Source organism: Ranitomeya imitator, chromosome 9 (genome assembly GCF_032444005.1).
Source record: "Ranitomeya imitator isolate aRanImi1 chromosome 9, aRanImi1.pri, whole genome shotgun sequence".
In the NCBI taxonomy this organism is placed as follows: Eukaryota; Metazoa; Chordata; class Amphibia; order Anura; family Dendrobatidae; genus Ranitomeya; species Ranitomeya imitator.
Genome location: NC_091290.1, coordinates 149,258,105 through 149,281,991, shown reverse-complemented (window position 1 = coordinate 149,281,991; position 23,887 = coordinate 149,258,105). Strand labels below are relative to the sequence as shown.

General features: G+C 42.7%; 1 protein-coding gene across 2 annotated transcripts in view; it reads left to right on the top strand.

Moving 5' to 3' along the window:
• The window catches only part of ZFPM1 (zinc finger protein, FOG family member 1), a 120,783-nt gene that overhangs the window by 40,008 nt on the left and 56,888 nt on the right, over positions 1 to 23,887 (top strand). The window contains exon 1 of one of the 2 annotated variants that reach the window (XM_069739387.1): positions 21,979 to 22,093. The exons of the other annotated variant lie outside the window; for it this stretch is intronic. The gene's annotated coding sequence lies outside the window, so the exon portion shown is untranslated. Of the gene's footprint in view, positions 1 to 21,978; positions 22,094 to 23,887 lie in introns of those variants that run through there. 2 annotated transcript variants of the gene reach the window in all.

Below are 23,887 nucleotides of genomic sequence, written 5' to 3'. Positions count from 1 at the left end.
TCTGCTACCAACTCTTTCCAGACCATCTACACTGGATTTAAATCTGGTCATTGTGGAGGCTATGTCTTCTGATGCAGCCTCCATCCCTCTCCTGTGGTCACATAGCACTTACATGGGAGGCATAGTAGGAGTGTGTTGGCTCATTGTCCTGTTGCAACACAAATACAAACCCTACTAAGTACAAACCAGATGGAATGGCATGTTGTTGCACAATGCTGTGGTATCCATGCTTGGTAAATGTGTATTAAATTTGGAATAAATCTACAACTGTGTCACCAGTAAAGCACCCACATAACCTGACAGCTCCCTGCCAGTCCATTCTTCATGGTTGGAACCAAACATATTAACCATCTCACCTTTTCTGCATCTCACCAAGACATGGATGTTGGTACCAAACATATTTTGACTCATTCGAACACCATACAGATTTCCATCAATCTAATATCCAGTCTTTGTGTTGCTTGGCTCAAACAAGTCTTTTCTTGTTTGTGGTCCTCAACAGTGATTTTTTTTTGGAGCAGTTCGGCCATGAAGTCCTGCTTCTCATAATCTCCCCAGGACAGTTGATGTTTAGATGTGCCTGCTACTTGATGTCTGCATAAATAATGAGGGTTGTTTTCTGTGGTGCTGCCAATTTGCTGCAGACCATAAGTTCATCAGAGTTACCAGTCTCAAAAGTCATTCTTGGACTATCTTTCCAGTGGCTATCCTCTTTAAAACCAGTTTCATCACAGCTATTGATGGTTTTCATGACTGCACTTGAGGATACCTTCAAAGTACTTGCAATTTTACCAGATTTACTAAATTTCATGTCTTAAAGTCTTGCTGGATTGTTGTTTCTATCTACTTAGTAGATATTGTTTCTTCCCATATTCTGGTTTAAGCGGCTGAGAAATAAAGCTCAGCACTTTAAAGAGCTGTGAGCCAGCACTGCCACTGCAAAACACACCCTGGTGGTCCCAAACTTTTTCTCAACCTTGGTGATTCCACAAATGAGCTCTACATGAGGCAACCTCTTCATTGGATGCAGTAATATATGTAAAAAGCAATGCGGCACTCACTCCAACAATGCTGTTGCAGAAAAATCCTTCATTCGCTGAAATCAGCGCTCAGGTACACATGGAGAGGCGGCGGGGACTGAACATGAGAGGGTGCGGGGAAACAGGTGAGGACTTCATTGGATGCCTTGATGAACCTGCTTGATAGAATGGCAAGAGGAGTGTAAAGATGTCATTGGATAAAAGGTGGGTACTTTGAGGAATCTAAGGTATAACTCAAAATTTGGTTTGTTTCGCAAGTGTTTTTTTTAATTTCCCCTTATTTCCATATATGATCTTTCGTGCTTCTGTTGCCTCTAGTCTGAATCTACAATGTGCATGTTCAAACAAGCGCAAGGAAAACCATTGTATGAACTTGTGTGTCCAAACTTTTGACTGGTGCTGTACACACTACTGTGAAAAATGTTGGAGATTTAATTTCATGTCAATCATTTACTGTATATCCTATTTGTCCTGGGCGTAAAAAAAACCCCTTTCCTTTGTCCAGCAGGGACTCAGCAGGAAGTACAATATTCCCAAAGCCTCAAGGAGAAAGCAATCACCTAGCTCAGCAGTGGGGTCAAGCCTTCAAAGGCTGTGAGTGACAGATCTCACACCTTGAGCCATCTCAGAGCAGGACAAAAGCTTGACTGCCATATAGAGTCATGCTGAAGCTGCCAAAGAACATTCTAGAAACATAATTCCATAAAGGGTTGTGGAGACACTATATATCCTAGCAGTACATTGTGTATATTTCCAAGATCTCCAGAACATGGCAAACGCCTTCCAGGGCTACTCCAGTGCAGCTCTGATGATAGTGTAGTGGACATTGCTGGTTACTGCAGCGCAGCTCTGATAATAGTGCATTTTCTGTTGCTGGTGACTGCAGTGCAGCTGATCATAGTGTAGTGGCCATTGCTGGTTACTGCAATGCAGCACTGATCATAGTGTAATGGCCGTTACTGTAGTGCAGCTCTGATCATAGTGTAGTGGCCGTTGCTGGTTACTGCAGTGCAGCTCTGATCATAGTGTGGTGGTTGTTGCTGATTACTGCAGTGGCGCTCTGATCATAGCGTAGTGGCCGTTGCTGGTTACTGCAGTGCAGCACTGATCATAGTGTAGTGGCCGTTACTGGTTACTGCAGTGCAGCTCTGATCATAGTGTAGTGGATATTGCTGGTTACTGCAGTGCAGCTCTGATCAGAGTGTAGTGGCTGTTGCTGGTTAATGCAGTGCAGCTCTGATCATAGTGTAGTGGCGGTTACTGCAGTGCAGCTCTGATCATAGTGTAGTGGCAGTTACTGCAGTGCAGCTCTGATCATAGTGTAGTGGCCGTTGCTGGTTACTGCAGTGCAGCTCTGATCATAGCGTAGTGGCCGTTGCTGGTTACTGCAGTGCAGCTCTGATCATAGTGTTGTGGCCGTTCCTGGTTAACGCAGTGCAGCTCTGATTATAGTGTAGTGGCCGTTGCTGGTTACTGCAGTGCAGCTCTGATCATAGTGTAGTGGCTGTTACTGGTTACCGCAATGTTGCTCTGATTATAGTGCAGTGGCCGTTGCTTGTTAATGCAGTGCAGCTCTGATTATAGTGTAGTGGCCGTTGCTGGTTACTGGAGTGCAGCTCTGATCATACTTTAGTGGCCGTTGCTGGTGACTGCAGTGCAGCTCTGATCATAGTGTAGTGGCTGTTGCTAGTTACTGCAGTGCAGCTCCTACTCATTGGCATAAAGACTGTCCTGCGGTAGCTGTCAATAGCTGACAATGGCCAATGCCCAGTGATCGGAGCAGTGCTCAACAGCTCCATTCAAAATATTTACATCTGGCTGCATCAAAAGAACCAGCTGATCAGTAGGGAAGCAGGATCTGCTATTGATTACCCATCATGTGGGTAGGTCATTAATACTGTATACCAACATATAAGGTTCTCTGAACCATTTCCATTGACTAGAGCTGCCCTATGGCGAATGTTGTCGAAACTTCTCGTCACTGGATTATCCAATTCTCTTCTTCTGAGGTGACTAATGGGGGGCATCGCTTCTGTTCTAGTTCTTACATAGAAGAGCTGCGCTCTCTGGCGCCATCATCCGAGCCATTCTTGTAGACTGAGGACCATGCACCTGCCCCATTTTGCCCAATGACGCAGTTGAAGCTTTGGGCGACAGTAACGCCGTCTTAACTTTTTAATAAATCCACCAATAACCAGGTATCGATCACTTGTATTTACAGTGAGAACTATAACCCCTATCTTCTCCCATCAGCATAGCATGCTGGGAGATACAGCTGCTTTCCATGGCAGCTGGTGATGATGTGGCACTTTATTAACCCCGTCCATGCTAAAGTCTTTCAGTGTAGAGTCACAGGACACAATCAGGGGAAGTGTGGAAACTTGTTATTATCTCGCACCATTACAATTAATCTTCCACTTATCACAGGGCGATCATTCCATGTTATTTGCACCTCGGTATCAGAAGCAGAGTAAAGTTCAGCTGTAAGGCTTTGGTCCAGTCCTGATGGGGCTCCTCAGGAGGAGGGGGAAGGGGGAATCGAAGGGGAAGGGAAGGGAAGATAAAAAGCCAAGATAAGCATGGGGGCTGTTTGGTGTAGGAGTTCTATCAATGTTATCTATCTGCCTGTTCTCACTCTTCCAGTACTGCTGTTGTTTTTACCTTATCTCGCTCCACCAAAATGCCAGGAACAGAGAATAGCCACTCTGATAATTCATGGAGCCCATGATAAAATGTTAACAATAAATTAAGAAATATGCAGCTGCTTTCTCTCTCTCCGCTGCTCTTTGTTCTCTTAACAAATTCAGCTTATGTACGTTAATAATTGCTGCAGAAAATCCACAATATATCCTGCTTCCCATTTGTGCATATGGCTGGGGCTACAATGCATCTGAAGAAAAGAACGCGTGTTGTGCGGGTAATTATATATTATAATGTGTAAGCCTCTGCAGATTAAAATAAATGACTTTAGGGCTTGTTCAGATGAGCGTATCATACAGATGTGTGCTGTCTATGTGCGTGCCCTGCGGTCCATTATAGCCAACCGTGGTGCTCTTGAAGCTTGTGGGCCCCGAACGATCACTGTTAATTTACCGTAATAGTCGTTCGGCCCCCCTGGTCTCCAGAGCCGGTGTGATTCGACCCCGGCCTCTATTGCAGTTATGCCCCAATGTGTCAGTGCACATGGCCGAGTTTCCACATGGGCCATCAGTCTGCATGGAAAACAATCGTAGCATGCACTACTCCCATTTACGATTTAGCAGGCAGCTCCTGCACTAGTCCGCTACGTCTGAACCCGGCCTTCTGACTGAGGCTGCAAATTTTACAATCCCAATGCTTGGTCAGATCTCATGTTGAGACATTTTATTTGGGCGATGATGAATGGGAAAAGACAAGAGGCTGTTTTGGCGCCATCAATTTTAAAGGAGTCGTCTACAGTTGAGGACAATCATTTTATTTTTTCCTTACAAGAATGTATATGTGGTTAAAAATACAAGTAAAAAACAAACAAACTTTTAAGCACAATTGTTTTAAGTCAAGCTAAAATTGTCATATTGCGTCACTCTTAGGTTAAGTTCATACATTGTTTGTGGCTATTGTCTGGTGCATACGTTAAGGAGTTGCCGTATATGCCAAATACCAGCCACCGTAGGAGTGGAGGCCATGGTATTTATTATTCATCCATCGTGCGCACTCATTGCAAACATAAAAAAGCACATGGTATTTTTATGCGTCTTTATTTTTCTTGTGTCTCTCTGAATTACAAAGCCTAGTATCTGACAGTCCGATATGTTGTGTGTGGGTGCATAAGGTCCAGACAGGGGCCATAATTCCATCTGGTTAATGGGGCCTATGGGAATGTTACAATAATACGCCAGGAGCTTTTTCTCGCATATATGCTTTCGGCCAAGTGCAAGAACGCAGTGTACACTTGGCCCAAGTTGAAAACACATTGAGTGTCATGTAAAATGCGGTCAGCCTTTGAGATTTCTGTTCTTGAGCACATTATGCATCTAATCATCAGACACATCCAGTGAACCCGTGGACGGTGGTGCGGACCACACCCGGACATTCAGTCTGGTTCATGTACCTATATTACGCTTTCACCTGTGGTGAGAAGTCACTGTTAAGAGGGGCTTCCTGCAATCATGAGCTACATTTTCAAGATTATTTTTTGCTATCAGTGGATGTAACTAGTGTTGAGCAAACGTCCTCGGATAAGGGGTTATCTGAGCACGCTCATGTGCTAACCAAGTGTCTTCGACATGCTCGAAAAATATGTTAAGAGAGTCCCCGCACCTGCATGTCTTGCGCTGTTTGACAGCCGCAATCCATGCATGTGTTGGGGCTGTCGAACAGTGCGAAACTTGCAGCCACGGGGACAAGAGCATATTTTTCGAGCACTCTGTTTTCACATGAGCGTGTTCGGATAAAGCCTTATCTGAGCACGTTCGCTCATCACTAGATTGTTGGATTCCAGAAACCAAGTTGGGGCACAAACACATAGAGAGAGATGGGAAGGGGGGAGGGTTCTTCATTTGCAAAGGCCTAAAGTGAAATTTGTCTGAGATCTTCAACATATCCCCTACAAAATTCTCCATTTTTTCTTGCGCTATTTATTTGGCTCAAGAAATCCTGCAGTGGATGCGAGGTGTGGGGTCAGGACAGACCACAGATTTTATTACAGATGATTGTAGGAAGACCTTGGCCCTCAAATATAGAATTTCAAGGTGATTTAAATGAGACTTGAAATCAACAGTTAGAACATAACTTTTCGGCCTGTGCATAGACCCTTCCTCAGATCCCTAGATTGCCACCAGAGAACAAGCATAAAAGTTTGCTGGAAGGCGCCGCACCTATTGGATTCTCCAATACTCTACTGCGCTGTATGCTGCTACAGTCTTCCAGGAGTAATCTTTTATGCTTGTCCAGTGGCAATCCGTACATCTGAGGAAGGTCTATGCAGAGACCGAAGCGTTATCTTTTCACTGTGGATTGCAACTCCTAGATAAATCGCCTTGACATTCTAGATTTTAGGGCCAAGTTCATCCTACATATATTACTACGGTTTGGGCTCCTACTTGTGCACCCTTATACCGAAGTGGCGTGTTCTTTTACTGCATTTATTACAGATGTGTCCAGGCAATTATATGTGGACTTTGTAGAATGGAATCCTCGATATATTTTACTTGCACTAATACTAATTGTATCAAACTATCAGGAGAGCAAGCGGAGATGCTTATAATGGCGAGGAGTCAAAGTAAATGCATATATATTTTTTTCCTCATAAAATCAGAAGATCCTTTCATGTTTTGTCCTCACAAGGGGACAACATATTTTCTGGCATATTTTATTTTTGAAAATGCAGAGAAAACTTGCAATGTTAATTGAGGGCCATTTTCTGCTGTGGAGTCAATAGTCACTCCAGATTTCACCTTTTCCAGTACATTATAATGGGCACGTCTTCAGTACGTGAAATTTGGACACGTGAATTGGGCTTTAGGCTGTCTTCAGACATACATCACCAGAGTCTAATATGTCTTGTCAGGTTCCAGGATGTTTCCCAGCATTTTATCAGCGATATTCTTTTCATAGAACCTGCCAACGTACACTGACAGCAGTGTGAACAGTGCCTTAAGTCTAAGCAGACTCTCATATTGTGAATTCCCTGCGTTTATGGTGTCACATGTTTTTCAAGCAGTAATTAATGAATTGGGGACTGTAGACTTATCTGTCAATTTTTTAATTCCTGTTTTGCTCTTTATCTCTGCCACCTCCGCCCCATAAATCTACCATTGCTCAGTGATGACCTGCACAAAGTTCTTCATTTTTCCCCCCCCTTTTTCTTGTTATTTTCATGTCCTTTGCACTAAGTGTGGTGTCTCTCCCTGGCTCTTCTTCCTTCTCTTCCTTCTTTGACCCCCCCAGCTTTGCTCCGGAGAACGTGGGCTCACTATTAGTATTAGTAATTGTGTGCCGTGAAGTGTAACAATCTGCTGTAATCTATCAGACTTTTATCTGCTTTATCAGAGAGCTGAGAATGGCCGGGCCTGGAGATGGCGCCATGCTGCGGAGCTGATAAAGTTTCAGAGTTCAGGCAGTGATGAATGTTGAGTGAGTACACGCCAGTTACATGGGATAGAGACTTGGCAAGGAGAGCATTTTCGTCTGAAACCAATCTCCCAGATATCATTGGAGCTGTTTTTTCTCAGGCTCCCTCTCTCTGCGTCCTACCTCTGTCTCTCTATCTCCCCCCTCTGTGTCTCCCTCCTTTCTTAGCAGTTTTTTTTAATCTTTCCCCCCACATTATCTTCCTGCTCCGTCAGCGTGTCTCTTTTCTTATTGTTTTGCGCCGTCTCTTCTGTCTTGCATTGAATGCTCCTCTTTTTTTGTTTCTTTACTATCCATTCATTTAATAGGTTTGGCCTTTTGGGTAGATTTTTGGGTGGAGGAATTCGGTTCTGTAAAATTCATGGAAAATGTTCATGTGCCAGTAATGGAAGTTGGTGGGCAATGTACGACTATGAAGTGTTCTCATTGGGTAGCCTCGTTCTTTGTCATGCTGACGACTCTTTGCCATGTCCATTGGTCTAGAGTTCCAGGTCTGTAACCTGTGGCTCTCCAACTATTGTAAAGCTATGACTCTCTACATGCCGAGAGTAGCTGGCACAGCAGAGACCCAACTTTTCTGTGACGTGCAACTCCTCATCCTCTATAGAGATAGTCCTGGGAAGTCAACGAAAAGAAGCCAGTAGTTTATAGCCTAGGTGTTCGACTTCTCTTACTCCAGACAATTGGCTTATTGCTGCAGGCAAATTTTCTGATGTAATGCATGTTCCGCTGTATCGGCCAAAGCACTTACACTCCTCTCCGATGCACAGATGGAGGACTTTCCCCTACAATATCCATGGCGGGACACTCTTTTCTGAACTGCTGGTGGCTCCTCTACATGATGGCCCCAATGGCATGGTATCTGTGTGTCATTCTGGTGTCACTGAGTGCCAGACTTTCTGTGAATTCAGTACGGGGTTGTTGTTATCACATAATGGGCCACATTTTTAAACAATTGAATAAGCCATTTTGCAAATTTATAAATGGTTTTTAAAGTTTTTCCCTTTCACATTTGACCCTAATTCTTAATCTCTTATGTCCGTAAAAATGAGAAAATAAACAAGCCTGCCTTCTTCTTTGCACACGTCTGTGACTGTCCCCGCCACACGTGTGAATGATACCACCTGCCTGGGCATAGCGCTCGATCACCTGTCCTTCCAAAGCAGAAAAGGTACGTCATTGCTTCCCACCCCATCAAAGCCTTCCTCCCTCCCTACCACCCACTCCTGTAATTTTTTCCCCCCATCTGCCATTTATTATTTTAATCTCTAAAATTATTAATGACAAGAGGGCAATGATGTCTCCATAGCAACCGATAGAGAAGGTCAGTAGGAGTTTATCTTATCTGGATAGAAAAGGGTTACTAATTAGAGGCACTGCTCAGCATTAGGACAAGGCCAACAACGCCTCTATCAGCCTTCTACAGCAGATGCACAATGCAATCCATCTCAAGGGGCTGCCTGGAGAGTGGGGGGTACAGCCAGAGTGCTGGGATACTACATGAGCCGAGCTATCGGGGAGATTCCCAGGCCCTTGGTTATTGTTCTCCAGTCTGATCTGTTATGGCAGATCCACCAGGATAATAAAAAATGATAAAAATTTCTGATTACAACAAGGAAGTGGACACATTGTATGGCCAGATACGTTGTAACAAGTCAGACTAAGGGAGAAATCTTACAAAGATACAATGCAATTAAAACATGCATCTCTTTAAGAGGACTTGTCACCAAATATTTCATGTTCAACTGGACACAATGTAATAGTGGACTTTTTTTTATATATGGCCACTCCACTGCATATATATTAGCCATCAAGGTATTTGCACCCAATTAGTTAACACCCACTTTGACTTTAAAGAAAAATTATCAGACAGCTTTCACTGAGGCGTGTCTTTCTTGTTTCTGTACACTGTTGACCAATCATAAGCAGGCAGCAACACTCACAGGAGAGAAGAACACGCCCCCACCATAGCTCAGAGCAGGTTTATATATACCAATATCCATACTAATTCCTTGCCATTCTGATAACAGAAGTTGTCACCATGATTTCCAGGCTTCTTGATTATAGTTATGCAATTATGCATTGTTAATTGTAAAGTGCTGTAGACTAATTTGGTGGTATATAAATAAACAGTATTTTATAGTACTCCATCCGTGTGGGTCACGCAATCCTATGGGGGCAGTAGTAGCTGGACTTTCTGGTTGCAGGGCATGGCGCCCTTTCTAGACACAGGAGATGAATACCTGATATATCTTCCAATCAGTGGAGCCATATGCACCATTTATCAGAAATATTAAGACAAATGATTGTCTGTTTTTTGACCCCTGTAGAACAGTAACTAAATTTTTTACCAATATTTTTGGGGGGATTTTAGTGCTCTCATACATATTAGACTAACATCAGCCTAACTTGCCAGTACCAGAGGGCTCAGCCGACAGTCTAATGGAGAGGGCATCCCGACTCTCCCCGACAGATAATGTTGGGTAAGATAAAGATCCAACATGACTAATTTTTGACTTTCCATCATTTCATTCTCAGCGAAAAAAGACCTGTCTGGCAGTCTTCCTCTTGTAGAGAACGCACGCTCCTGTGTATGCAGGAGTCGGGAGAGATAGCTACTGGCTGAACCATCGTTTGGCCAACAACTAACTATTGTGTATGATTCCCTATAGAACCTTTAATGGTTAGTAGATTGTTGAGGGGTAGTTTCTTGAGACCCCCACGATTGTTCAAAACTCATCTGAAAAGTGCAGTTTCAGGAAGCACAGAGTGGAGTATGGATCCAGTAGAAAGTTAGAGGTGTTTCCAAGCTGCTACTTCTCTACAGTCTGTAATCTGTAAGGGTCTCAGAACCCAGACCCCCCCAACGATAAGGCAATTAAAAAGCCTTCTATAATGAAAATATGGTCACCCCTTAAACATCCTCTTTCCAGGTGTATGGAAGTGAATGCACTTATTCTTTTTTCATTTGGAGAAGGATGGATTGTTGAGAATTATTTCTATACATGTTACTTATTGTCAGGTGTGCCGAGGAAGCTGAAAGCGCCTGCAGGAACCGCGATTATCTCTGCCAATAGTTGTCTGTATAAGAACTCACTCTAAAAAAAAAAAGAAGTAACTTTTGAGTACAATAAATGTCTTATGTAAGGCGTCGTGATGCGTCTCTCCCTCCCAGGCCCAGCAGCTGATGTGCTTATAATCGTTCACATGGCCTTTTCATTGTGTTGGTTCTGAAAAAAAAAAAAAGACTACACGCTGCTCAGCAAGTAACGTGTTCAGGAGTCCAAAACAGAGCAGATATCTGAATGTGTCGGTGTCAATCGCCAGCATCAGAGCTGTGCAGTCACTTGGTTCAGTAATGACCTCAAGGTTTGCTCACGTGGTGGTAAAGATGGTGGCTTCCTTAGGTCTAATGCCACGTTATCAAAGAAGTAACTAATATCAGTCGCAGATATGATGTCCATGTCTCAGCCCTGGAGACGTGTGACATAAATTGGTGATCACTGGGTCAGGAAGGTTTCCGCACTTCTGTCACTCATCCCTTGGAAAAATACTATAGTCAACTAATATGACAAATAGAAACAAGATAAAGACTTGATGTGGTGAGAATGCATAATGTATCTCATGGTTGACCAGGATTTGCGCGGATTCTTCCAGGATCCTAGCTTTTACTGCCCATCCTCTATAGCAAGTGACTTTTCTGTGTCTACAAGGCACTAGACAATCCCTTTAAAGGGATTCTTACAATCATAAATAAGCATTTATCACCTCTCTATCTGATGGTGGGATAAATGTCTGAATGCTGCGACCCCCACAATTATAAAAATGGCGGTTGAAAGTAACGCCGCCACCCTGTTCATCCTTATCGTGTGACCATAATGCAGAGGTTCAGCAGCGCTGCTGAAGTCTGAAGGAAACAGCCGAACACTGTCATGTCTCTCCAGTGAAGTTATCCCCGATCTGACCTACATCCCCAATATTTGTGAAAATCTGTTCTGACCCTGATCGTGAGGTCATTTTGAACAATAATTTTTTTTTGGTACAGGGGTCCCCAGTCACAGGACTGCCGAGACAAAGACAGAGACTTTAGCAGCAAGTGCTTGAGTCATTATTTGCTGTTTTTTTTCCCACTCACTTGCTATACTTGTTGACAATTTTTGTACCAAAATCTTAAAAATGGCACATGGATGTCATGAAATTTGTGTTTTTTTTTTTTTCACAAAATAAAAAATGCTTTTTATTTTTGTCTTAACCCTTTTGCCACTTTTTAGTGAAATGTCACAGAAGATTGAGGCATACACAAAATTATTCCAGTGCCAAAAAGGATAGAATTTTTTGAATGACACAATTGCTTATCAGCTGTAAATACCCCAGCCGCAATGATGAAAATAAAAAAACCCAAACAGGTGGACACACTTCGGCCATGTGCACACGGTCAGTATTTTAAGCCAAAACCAGGAGTGGAACAATCAGAGGAAAATGGTAATAGAAAGATGTCACCTCTTCTGCATTGTCACCCACTCCTGGTGTAAAAAACTCAACAAATACTTAACGTCTGCACGTGGCCTTAGATTAAGGTAGTAATTCCCTTTTTCTTTAACCGTTTATTTACATTTTTGCCATTTCGTTTTTTGCACCTCTTCTTACCAGAGCCATAACTTTTTTTTTTATTTTTCCATCAATATGGCCATGTGAGGGCTCGATTTTTTTTTTTTTTTGCGGGGCGAGTTGTACTTTTGAACGACACCATTGATTTTACCATACAGTGTACTGGAAAATGGGAAAAAATCCAAGTGCAGTGAAATTGCAAAAAAATTACAATTCCACAATTGTGTTTTTTTTTTCTTTTACAATGTTCATTAACTGCTAAAACTGACTTTCCATTATGATTTTACAGGTCAGTATGGGTTTGCAGATACCAAACATGTATAGGTTATTTTTTGAAGTGGTGAAAAAAATTCAAAAGTTAGTAAAAAAAGAAAAAAATTCTGACATTTTCTGAGACCAGTAGAGTCGCCATTTTTGGGGATTTTGGGGCTGGCTGAGGGCTTATTTTTTTGCACGCCCAGCCGATGTTTTTATTGATATCATTTGGTGGTAGATACAATGTTTTGATCAGCCGTTATTGCATTTTATTGGAATGCTGTGGCGACCAAAAAAAGTAATTCTGGCGTTTTGATTTTTTTTTCCTGTTGCAGTTTACAGATCAGATTTTTTATTTTTATATAGATAGATAGATAGATAGATAGATAGATAGATAGATAGATAGATAGATAGATAGATCTGGCATTTCTGAAGACAGCAATACCAAATTCGTGCATTTTTTTTTACAATTTATTTTTAATGGGCAAAAGGGGGTATTTGAACTTTTAGGAGCCTCAATAGTCTATTTAAGAGATTTGAAGGTGCGATCATCTGATCTGTGCTACACATGTAACTATTATAGCTAGCTATTTCTGTGCTACACATGTGTAGCAGGATTGACAATATGCTATGAATGCACCTACAAGCACGGGGGTCTCCTGTAGACCCCCGATTGTCATGTGAATCCATTGTCATCCCACCATCATGTGACAATGGTGCCAGTTAACGAAGTTTGTGATGCATTTCCGGCGCGCTCATGTTAAATGTCTCTGTCAAGAGATCAAAAATATAGGGAAAACGTCCTGTGTCATACCTATACGTCATAGGTTTTAAAGGGGTTTTCTAAAATTGTATGAAATTTACGTACCAGCAGTCCTTGTGGGGACATGAAATCTCTCTCCTTTCCCGCCTTATCGCTTAAGTGACCGCTGCAGCCAATCACTGGCTTTTAGTGTTGATGCTGACATGTATGACACATGAATACTTTAGCCAATTGGTTGCAGCACTCACCTGCAGCTCATGACAGGCAGAGACCACACTGAAACTGTGGAGGATATAAAAGGTAATGTGTTATTACATTACTTCTAATAAGGCAATGTCTTGGACAACGCCTTTAAAATAAAATTCACCTGTAAGTCATTTGCTTTTGGCTGACAGCAGTAGTCATCAGTCAGAATATTTTAGGATTTCGTATGTAATGATGATTTTTTGCAGTTGTCATTGTGAACTTTGAGGCTTTTTGTAAAGTTATATAGTACAGACCAAAAGTTTGGAAACCTTCTCATTTAAAGATTTATCTGTATTTTCATGACTATGACAATTGTACATTCACACTGAAGGCATCAAAACTATGAATTAACACATGTGGAATTATATACTTAACAAAAAAGTGTGAAACAACTGAAAATATGTCTTATATTCTAGGTTTTTCAAAGTAGCCACCTTTTGCTTTGATGACTGCTTTGCACACTCTTGGCATTCTCTTGATGAGCTTCAAGAGGTAGTCACCGGGAATGGTTTTCACTTCACAGGTGTGTCCTGTCAGGTTTAATAAGTGGGAGTTCTTGCCTTATAAATGGGGGTGGGACCATCAGTTGTGTTGTGCAGAAGTCTGGTGGATACACAGCTGATAGTCCTACTGAATAGACTGTTAGCTTCTTTTTTCTTGCCATAATACAAATTCTAAGTAAAGAAAAACGAGTGGCCATCATTACTTTAAGAAATGAAGGTCAGTCAGTCCGAAAAATTGGGAAAACTTTGAAAGTGTCTCCAAGTGCAGTGGCAAAAACCATCAAGCTCTACAAAGAAACTGGCTCACATGAGGACCGCTCCAGGAAAGGAAGACCAAGAGTCACCTCTGCTTCTGAGGATAAGTTTATCTGAGTCACCAGCCTCAGAAATCGCAGGTTAACAGCAGCTCAGATTAGAGACCAGGTCAATGCCACACAGAGTTCTAGCAGCAGACACATCTCTACAACAACTGTTAAGAGGAGACTTTGTGCAGCAGGCCTTCATGGTAAAATAGCTGCCAGGAAACCACTGCTAAGGACAGGCAACAAGCAGAAGAGATTTGTTTGGGCTAAAGAACACAAGGAATGGACATTAGACCAGTGGAAATCTGTGCCTTTGGCTGATTAGTCCAAATTTGAGATCTTTGGTTCCAACGACCGTGTCTTTGTGAGACGCAAAAAAGATGAACGGATGGACTCTACATGCCTAGTTCCCACCGTGAAGCATGGAGGAGGAGGTGTGATGGTGTGGGGGTGCTTTGCTGGTGACACTCTTGGGGATTTATTCAAAATTGAAGGCATACTGAACCAGCATGGCTACCACAGCATCTTGCAGCGGCATGCTATTCCATCCGGTTTGCGTTTAGTTGGACCATCATTTATTTTTCAACAGGACAATGACCCCAAACAAACCTTCAGGCTGTGTAAGGTAAGGTCTATTTGACCAAGAAGGAGAGTGATGGGGTGCTACGCCAGATGACCTGGCTTCCACAGTTACCAGACCTGAACCGAATCGAGATGGTTTGGGGTGAATGAAGGCAAAATGTCCAACAAGTGCTAAGTATCTCTGGGAACTCCTTCAAGATTGTTGGAAGACCATTTCCGGTGACTACCTCTTGAAGCTCATCAAGAGAATGCCAAGAGTGTGCAAAGCAGTCATCAAAGCAAAAGGTGGCTACTTTGAAGAACCTAGAATATAAGACATATTTTCAGTTGTTTCACACTTTTTTGTTAAGTATATAATTCCACATGTGTTAATTCATAGTTTTGATGCCTTCAGTGTGAATGTACAATTTTCATAGTCATGAAAATACAGAAAAATCTTTAAATGAGAAGGTGTGTCCAAACTTTTGGTCTATACTGTAGATAGATAGATAGAAGGTGACACGACAAGGAGGTTCTTGTTCGTTTGCTTTCCTCACGCTCCTGCCTCTTATCCTGAGCTCAGACACCATGAAAACAAGACACTGAAGCTAATTGTTATGGATCTGTACACGTTGCTACCGGCTAAGATCAGGAAAAACGTGGCCATTGCTCTTGTAAGACCATTAATTCTCCAGCCGGGGATCACATAAAGGAAAGTTGCAGCAGCCTGTTTGTTTTAAGTGGTGTTAAGGTGGAAGTGATCTTTTATAGCCACAGTAATGCCATGTTTATTCTGCAGGAGAGGAAAGCCTCATAACTCACACCCTTGTGCCAGGCGGACTGTGTGTCTGCTGGAGATTATGTCCCACTTGTGGTCTCTCTGCAGATAACTAAACCCAGCGTTCTCACTTTATGAGGCAGTAACCAGATCTCTTGGTAGATAAGGCCATAGAGGCCGGGGAGATGTGGTTATTACCAGGTTAGTGTCCCTGGCAAGGAAATAAATCTTAGGATGTAGCTACCAGCAGCGTTTGGGGATGGTTTACCCCCTTTCAAAAGTTTTATACTTGTATTAATAAGAAAAGGAAGTATTAATTGTGCACAACAAGAAGTTTTACAACTTTCTAATATACTTTGGGTCCGATTCATTAAAATATGCCCGAATTTTAGCATAAAACACCTTGAAATTTTGTAAAAATTCTGTGACTTTTGCCATTTTTACGCCAGACCCTGGCAATTTCACCAATGTTTGTGAACCTGGGACGGAGCGTTTCGAGACCCATCTGAAAAATTAATCAAAAGTTACACCACTTGAGTAGCGTAAATTCTGCAAGAAATGTAATTATAATTTCTGGTGCAGTTCAGGAACCCAAATCTCTACAATGTAGAGAATAAAAAAAAAATGATTTTTTTATTTGGAAATGCTCAAAATATTGTAAAGAAAACAGCATTGTGTGCATGCTCGGAGGCTTTTTCCCCCATTAAAAACAATTAGAAGAATTTTGTTAAAAGAGGTGGTTTTGATGTTGATTTTGGTGAAGAATCGATTTCTAAATTCTCATTAAGTCCGTGTGAAGCATCATTAGAGCGCTGATCAGTGGCAGGAAGAATCCTGTAAGTAGAATTTATTTAACGTCTCAGAAGGAAATACCCCTTTATATGTGATTACAGGATTAGTTCAACAAGATAAACTGGCCCTTGCACTTGAAAAGGTTGTGCACCCCTGATCTAGACTGTTACAGACTACTGAGAAAAGTCAGATATTTGTTATACATTTTCCTTCCTCTCTGTCAATAAATACATAAGTTGAAAATAAATGAAGCGGCATCCTATCCCGTAGCCAAGATATACTGAGTAAGGGCTTAGCAGGTGCTGAGGCTCAACCTCTGATTTAGGTCCTCATACCATTTCTCAATCAAAATTGGCTATGCTTTTGTTGCTCAACTAGTTTTCTATCAAAGAAAAACAAAAGTACATATTCACACACAGCAGATTAATTGCAGGAATTTCTGCAATGGATAAATACATCTGAAAGCCCCATTCACATGGACTGGACAGTTGCAGAAATCTTTGCTGCATGATGTTCTACACCCTAAAATAATTGTTGGACCGCCTACAATCGATTTGTCCATCTTGCCTTTCTTACACCATATCCGCTGCTGTTATTAAAACATTACTTCTATATTTTTATTTTCATATTACTTTTGTTAGATATTATTTAAACTGAATGTCCCTAATGTGCTTTTTATCCAATATCGCCGTCTAGTTGAGAAAACAATTCCTTAACTCTCATTTTGCTGCACTAGTTGTTCTGATGGTGTCTCTGAAGTCTTTACCACCCTACTTGTGCCAGGAACAGTCACCACAATTGTTGAAACATATTGCACAAGTCCGCCAACAAGTTTTACTTTTAATCTGGCTTCATCAGTGGTGCAGAAACGCCGGGTGAAACGCTAAGCAACAACATGTGTGAAAGACTTGGGTACACTAGTAGATCACAGACTGCACATGAGTCAACAGTGTGATGCAGCAGTAAAAAGGCAAACAGTTCTAGGATGTATGAAGAGAAGTATAGAGTCTAGATCACATGAAGTCATTATCCCCTATTGTCCTCCTACTGGAGCAACTTCATAGAAGAGCTGCCAGGATGGTGAGCGGACTGCAAACTATGTCCTATGAGGAATGGTTACAGGATCTGGGAATGTTTAGCTTGCAAAAAAGAAGGCTAAGAGGAGACTTTATAGCTGTCTACAAATACCTGAAGGGCTGTCACAGTGTAGCGGGAACGTCATTATTCTCATTTGCACATGGAAACACGAGAAGCAATGGAGTGAAACTGAAAGGGAGAAGATACAGATTAGATATTAGAAAACAAAAATTGACAATGAGGGTAATCAATGAGTGGAACAGGTTGCCACGAGAGGTGGTGAGTACTCCTTCAATGGAAGTCTTTATACAGAGGCTGGACAGACATCTGTATGGGATGATTTAGATACAGGAAAGAAATATATCTTGGTACCGTGTTAGCCAGTATTTTCATAAAGATGCGGTACATTCTGGTATCCTCCATTTTGATACAGGAAAGAAATATATCTTTGTACCGTGTTAGCCATTTCAGCATCTTTGCCTGATGAAGAGACGTATGTAGTCTGGAAAGCTTGCAATTTGTTACCATCTTTTCAGTTAGCCATTAAAAGGTATCAACCACTGAGGACTCTCAAGTCTAAATATTTTTTGGGATGATTTAGTGACTCCTGCATTGAGCAGGGGGAAGGTCACGATGACCCAGGAGGTCCATTACAACTCTATCATTCAAGGACTCTATGATGTGGAGGTAGGGATTCTTGCGTGACACGACTTAAGAATTGTCGTGGCTGGCCTGACATACCGTATATAATTTTAAATAGTATATAATACAAGTGATGTTTTATTAACACGAGTGGATTTGGTGGAAGAAGATTCATTTGGTCAACTGTATACGCACTTGTATGATCTTCCACCATTACAGGTCCAGACACCATAACGATATGACCTTTACTCACTGACAGAAATTGAATGTCCATGGTAAAGTTTACTACACCTTTTTTGAAACAAAATTCAAGCCAGACATGTCACTGGAAGTAAGGAGCACCAAGTTACGACTTGCCTACTTAGGGTACATCATACGAAGAGAGCAATCACTGGAGAAGGACATCATGGTTGGCAGAATAGAAGGAACAGGACGAAGAGGAAGAATAGAAGGAACAAGACGAAGAGGAAGAATAGAAGGAACAAAACGAGGAGGAAGAATAGAAGGAACAAGATGAAGAACAGAAGGAACAAGACGAAGACGACCAGCAACCTGATGGCTTGATACAATCAAGATAACGTCGGAGAAGACCCTGGTGGACCTATCTAGACCTGTACAAGATCGATCTCCCTACAGAGCGTTCATCCATCGTCTAAATGGCTCGAGATCAAGCTGAAGGAAGTTGTTAATAATAATAATTACATGTACAACATAAAAGCCTTAAAAAAAAATTCCCTGCTACTCTGCGGCTGTAAGCAAATGCTCGCGCGTTGCAGCTTCATAACGTAAATTACTATGTGTCACAATATGTGTTGTGAATTCTGCTCTTGGGCTCCCTCCGGTGGTTATGAGTGGTAGTGCTGCGGTAGTTGGATCGCAGCATTTATCAGGTGTATCTATTTTTTGCAATTTGGGCTGGGCTATATAGCCTTGCTTGATCCTTTAGTCAGTGCCAGTTGTCCATTGTTTTTGGAGGATTCACATCTCTTCTGGTCTCTCCTGTTTGCTGTGCTTTTCTTCAAAGATAAGTCCTGGCTTTGTTTTTGCTGTCCACCTGCTGTGTACCTTATAGTTCTGTGCATTTTCATGTTTTTGTCTTGTCCAGCTTAGTCTGTGAAGGATTTTTTGCAGCCTAGCTATTTCTCTGGAGATGCAGATATACCCTCCATGTTTTTAGTCAGATGTGGTGTTTTGTATTTTCTGTGGTGGATATTTTCTAGTGTTTTAATACTGACCGCATAGTACTCTGTTCTATTCTTTCTTTTTAGCTAGTATGGCCTCCTATGCTAAATCCTGATTTCATTCCTGCGTATGTTATTTCCCTCTCCTCTCACAGTCAATATTTGTGGGGGGCTGTCTATCCTTTGGGGATTTTCTCTGAGGCAAGATAGGTTTCCTGTTTCTGTCTTTAGGGGTAGTTAGTTCTTAAGGTACCGTCACACTAAGCGACGCTGCAGCGATACTGACAACGATCCGGATCGCTGCAGCATCGCTGTTTGGTCGCTGGAGAGCTGTCACACAGACAGCTCTCCAGCGACCAACTATGCCGGTAACCAGGGTAAACATCGGGTTACTAAGCGCAGGGCCGCGCTTAGTAACCCGATGTTTACCCTGGTTACCAGCGTAAAAGTAAAAAAAAAAAAACACTACATACTTAAGGTACCTTCACACATAACGATATCGTTGCTTTTTGTGACGTAGCAACGATATCGTTAAGGAAATCGTTATGTGTGACAGCGACCAACGATCAGGCCCCTGCTGGGAGATCGTTGGTCGCTGAACAAAGTCCAGAACTTTATTTCGTTGCTGGATCTCCCGTGGACATCGCTGGATCGGCGTGTGTGACACCGATCCAGCGATGTCTTCACTGGTAACCAGGGTAAACATCGCGTAACTAAGCGCAGGGCCGCGCTTAGTAACCCGATGTTTACCCTGGCTACCAGCGTAAAAGTAAAAAAAAAACAAACACTACATACTTACCTACCGCTGTCTGTCCCCGGCGTTCAGCTTCTCTGCACTCCTCCTGCACTGGCTGTGAGCGTCGGTCAGCCGGAAAGCAGAGCGGTGATGTCACCGCTCTGCTTTCCGGCCGCTGTGCTCACAGTCAGTGCAGGAGGAGTGCAGAGAAGCTGAGCGCCGGGGACAGACAGCGGTAGGTAAGTATGCACTGTTTGTTTTTTTTAACTTTTACGCTGGTAACCAGGGTAAACATCGGGTTACTAAGCGCGGCCCTGCGCTTAGTAACCCGATGTTTACCCTGGTTACCCGGGGACTTCGGGATCGTTGGTCGCTGGAGAGCTGTCTGTGTGACAGCTCTCCAGCGACGCTGCAGCGATCCGGATCGTTGTCGGTATCGCTGCAGCGTCGCTTACTGTGAAGAGGCCTTTACCTTCCGCTGTCTGTCCCTCGGCGCTCTGCTTCTCTGCCCTGTGTAAGCACAGCGGCCGGAAAGCAGAGCGGTGACGTCACCGCTCTGCTTTCCGGCCGCTGTGCTTACACAGGGCACAGAAGCAGAGCGCCGAGGGACAGACAGCGGAAGGTAAGTATGTAGTTTTTTTTTTTTTTACTTTTACGCTGGTAACCAGGGTAAACATCGGGTTACTAAGCGCGGCCTTGCGCTTAGTAACCCGATGTTTACCCTGGTTACCAGCGAAGACATCGCTGAATCGGCGTCACACACGCCGATTCAGAGATGTCAGCAGGAAGTCCAGCGATGAAATAAAGTGCTGGACTTTCTGCAGCGACCAACGACATCACAGCAGGATTATGATCGCTGCCGTGTGTCAAACTGAACGATATCGCTAGCCAGGACGCTGCAACGTCACGGATCGCTAGCGATATCGTTCAGTGTGACGGTACCTTTAGGCTGTGTTGAGGGGTCTAGGGAGTGTTAGGTACCCCCCACGGCTACTTCTAGTTGCGCTGTTAAGTTCAGGGTTTGCGGTCAGTACAGGTTCCACCTTCTCCAGAGTATGTCTCATGCTGCTCCAAGGCCACCAGATCATAACAGATATGATGTGTACATCATAACGTACACAGTATCGGTATGTTCACACGTTGCGTTTTGCAGTGTTTTTTTTTTCTTTTCTTTCTTCACCAAAAACCCAAGTGGTGGGATGAAAAAGGCTGCGTACAATACACGCGGTTTTGTCTTTTTTTTTTTACTTGCGTTATTAACTATTTTATTTGAATAGGTGAAAAGCATTGCAGAAGAAATGCTGAAAGAGTTGACTTGGCAAAAATGTAACAGAGCTCAAAATATACTCACAAAAAAAACCAAACAAACGACGTGTGCTTGAGATTTCAGAAATCTTATTGATCATGACGGCACTGTAAAACTACAGTAAAAAGCAGCAAAAAGGCCCCATGTGAACATACCTATATGCTGCCCTTTTGCATGCCCAGTAGGCAGGTAGGCCAGTGCTGCTGCTTCTTCATCAGCCATGGAAGCAGATCAGAAGCCTCTGACCCCTCTCTGCAGGGTTTGGCAGGAGTAGTTCATCCTCTGATAATACCTCTCCCCCAGACCCTTAATTGTAGAGTGATTGATAAACATCAGGCCCTTGTTTTACAAGCGGAGGAGCCTCATTTATGCTCCCAAGGGCTTGATAGGAAGCATCTGCCTGCTGGATCCTGGCTCTCCTCAGTCTAATGTGAAGATGAATTCAGGGTCATGGCCTATGGAGGAACTGACAGTCTCTGAAGAGGGCGAGGACCGGCCATTATCTGCTTATATCAGTCACTTTGGGTGTGTGTGGGGGGGGGGGGAGCTTCCCCTTCATTCCTAAGAGTTCACTAATCTCCGGACTGCTCAGGGTCACAGTGTTTGAAGCAAATCTGAGAATATTTTCCCTAGATTTTTCTATATTCTCACACAAATCTACTGCAGATCAACGACCTGCAACCACACCAGCTGCTCATATACTGCAACTCTCAACCATCCCTGATTTCTACTACTTGCTGAGAGTTGTAGTGTCAACAGCTGAAGAGCCTGACGTTCCAGAGAAGCGATGCACATCTATATCCTTTTACTGTAGCCTCGTACTGTATGAACGGCCTTTGGGCTCACAACATATTTGCTCAGTATTATCGAATAATCACTATCCAGATGATATCGCTTGTGGTAGTTGGAGCAAAGGAAATGCTGAGTGCACTGGGAAATCCTTCCTCCATTCTTCCTTCCTCATCTGATTCTGTATTATCTGCTTTCTGATAAGTTCCGGATTTGTTTGTTCTTAGAACTTCTGTACTTTTTTTTGCTTGTTAGTGTTAAATACATGTAAAAAGTGAGATAATGTGTCAGAATTTTTTTGATAGAATAGTGAAGACTCCAGCTGATCAGTGACCGCTGATCGACCGCAGCGGTCTTGTAACAATAGCAAATTTCAAGTGACTGCTGAGTGCCAGTCCATTAGGTGAGTATGCTCTTTTTTGACTTGTTTAATTTTCTGAGGGTCGGTCAGACGCTTAACAATCTAGAACTTTTTCTTTCTTGGAGAACTCTTGTAAAAAGGGGTTGTCCAGTAGTGGACAACCCCTTTAAAACTCAAACTGATCCAAGTTTATGCTCCTCCATGTGACCTTGTAAGGCTAGGTTCACAGGTTAGGGCAATCTGTTTAGCGCATGCGCTAGCAGATTACGCTAACGCAATGTCCCAAAAGGGATCGCGTTTGGCGATCCCGCTAGCGCAGATACCCGATCTGCGCTAGCAAGGAACGGACCTCGGACGCTGCAAGCAGCGTCTAAGGTCCGTCCGAAACTAACGGGACATCGCTAGCGCATGCCAAAAATGGCATGCGCTAGCGATACGCTAGAGATCCATTGCAGTCAATGGGTGTGCTAACGGATCCGTTACATAGCACTAATTGCGATGTCAGCAGGAAGTCCAGCGATGAAATAGAGTGCTGGACTTTCTGCAGCGACCAACGACATCACAGCAGGATTCTGATCGCTGCCGTGTGTCAAACTGAATGATATAGCTAGCCAGGACGCTGCAACGTCACGGATCGCTAGCGATATCGTTCAGTGTGACGGTACCTTTAGGCTGTGTCGAGGGGTCTAGGGAGTGTTAGGTACCCCCCACGGCAACTTCTAGTTGCGCTGTTAAGTTCAGGGTTTGCGGTCAGTACAGGTTCCACCTTCTCCAGAGTATGTCTCATGCTGCTCCAAGGCCACGTTATTAACTATTTTATTTGAATAGGTGAAAAGCATTGCAGAAGAAATGCTGAAAGAGTTGACTTGGCAAAAATGTAACAGAGCTCAAAATATACTCACAAAAAAAACCAAACAAACGACGTGTGCTTGAGATTTCAGAAATCTTATTGATCATGACGGCACTGTAAAACTACAGTAAAAAGCAGCAAAAAGGCCCCATGTGAACATACCTATATGCTGACCTTTTGCATGCCCAGTAGGCAGGTAGTCCGCTAGCAGACACCCATTAACGCAATGTGAACCTAGCCTAACATGGCATCCGACGCAGCCGGCCACCTCCTTCAATAAGGAATCTGACAACTTGAAGAAAAACTTTGAGACCTAGGAGTTGCGCCACATAGACTTCTACAGGACCAGTATTACATATTATTGCACAAGGTCAGGAATTCAGTTTCTAATAATCTATAAATTGAAGAAAGAGCAAATATCGTAATTATCAGTATTATTGAATGATTATTTTTGCTGTTTTTTGTTTTTTTTTTAGTAATTCTTGCCACCTTCTGTATGTAAAAAAAAACGCAGATAGGATAATTATTTAATAATATTTAGGAAAATAAACAACAGTCGAAACGAGAGACCGTGATCTATTCAGCTGTGGTAAATTCATTAAATATCACTACATTGTGTTCTACAACCTGCAGATTGGGAGACAAGGAAAGGGTTTTATTTCTTAGCAAATCACAGATTCCTATTTATTTGCTCTTGCGCCTCGTTTCCTTCCTCCCTATGGCAACTAATCAGAATAACATATTGGAAATGAGAGATAAACACTTTGTTTTTTTTTTTAACAAGTATGTGATAATATTCTCTGCAAATGTGGATCTTGAATAGCCTCATCTTGTATACACATCAAAGGTGTCCATTTTTCGTACATAATGTTACCTTTTTCAGAGGCCACTAATTTATTACACGCCATCCGTGAGAGGTGGAGAATCCATATGAATAAATGCTGATACAGATTTATAGTAATTGTTCGGCTTTTCGGCTTTAATGA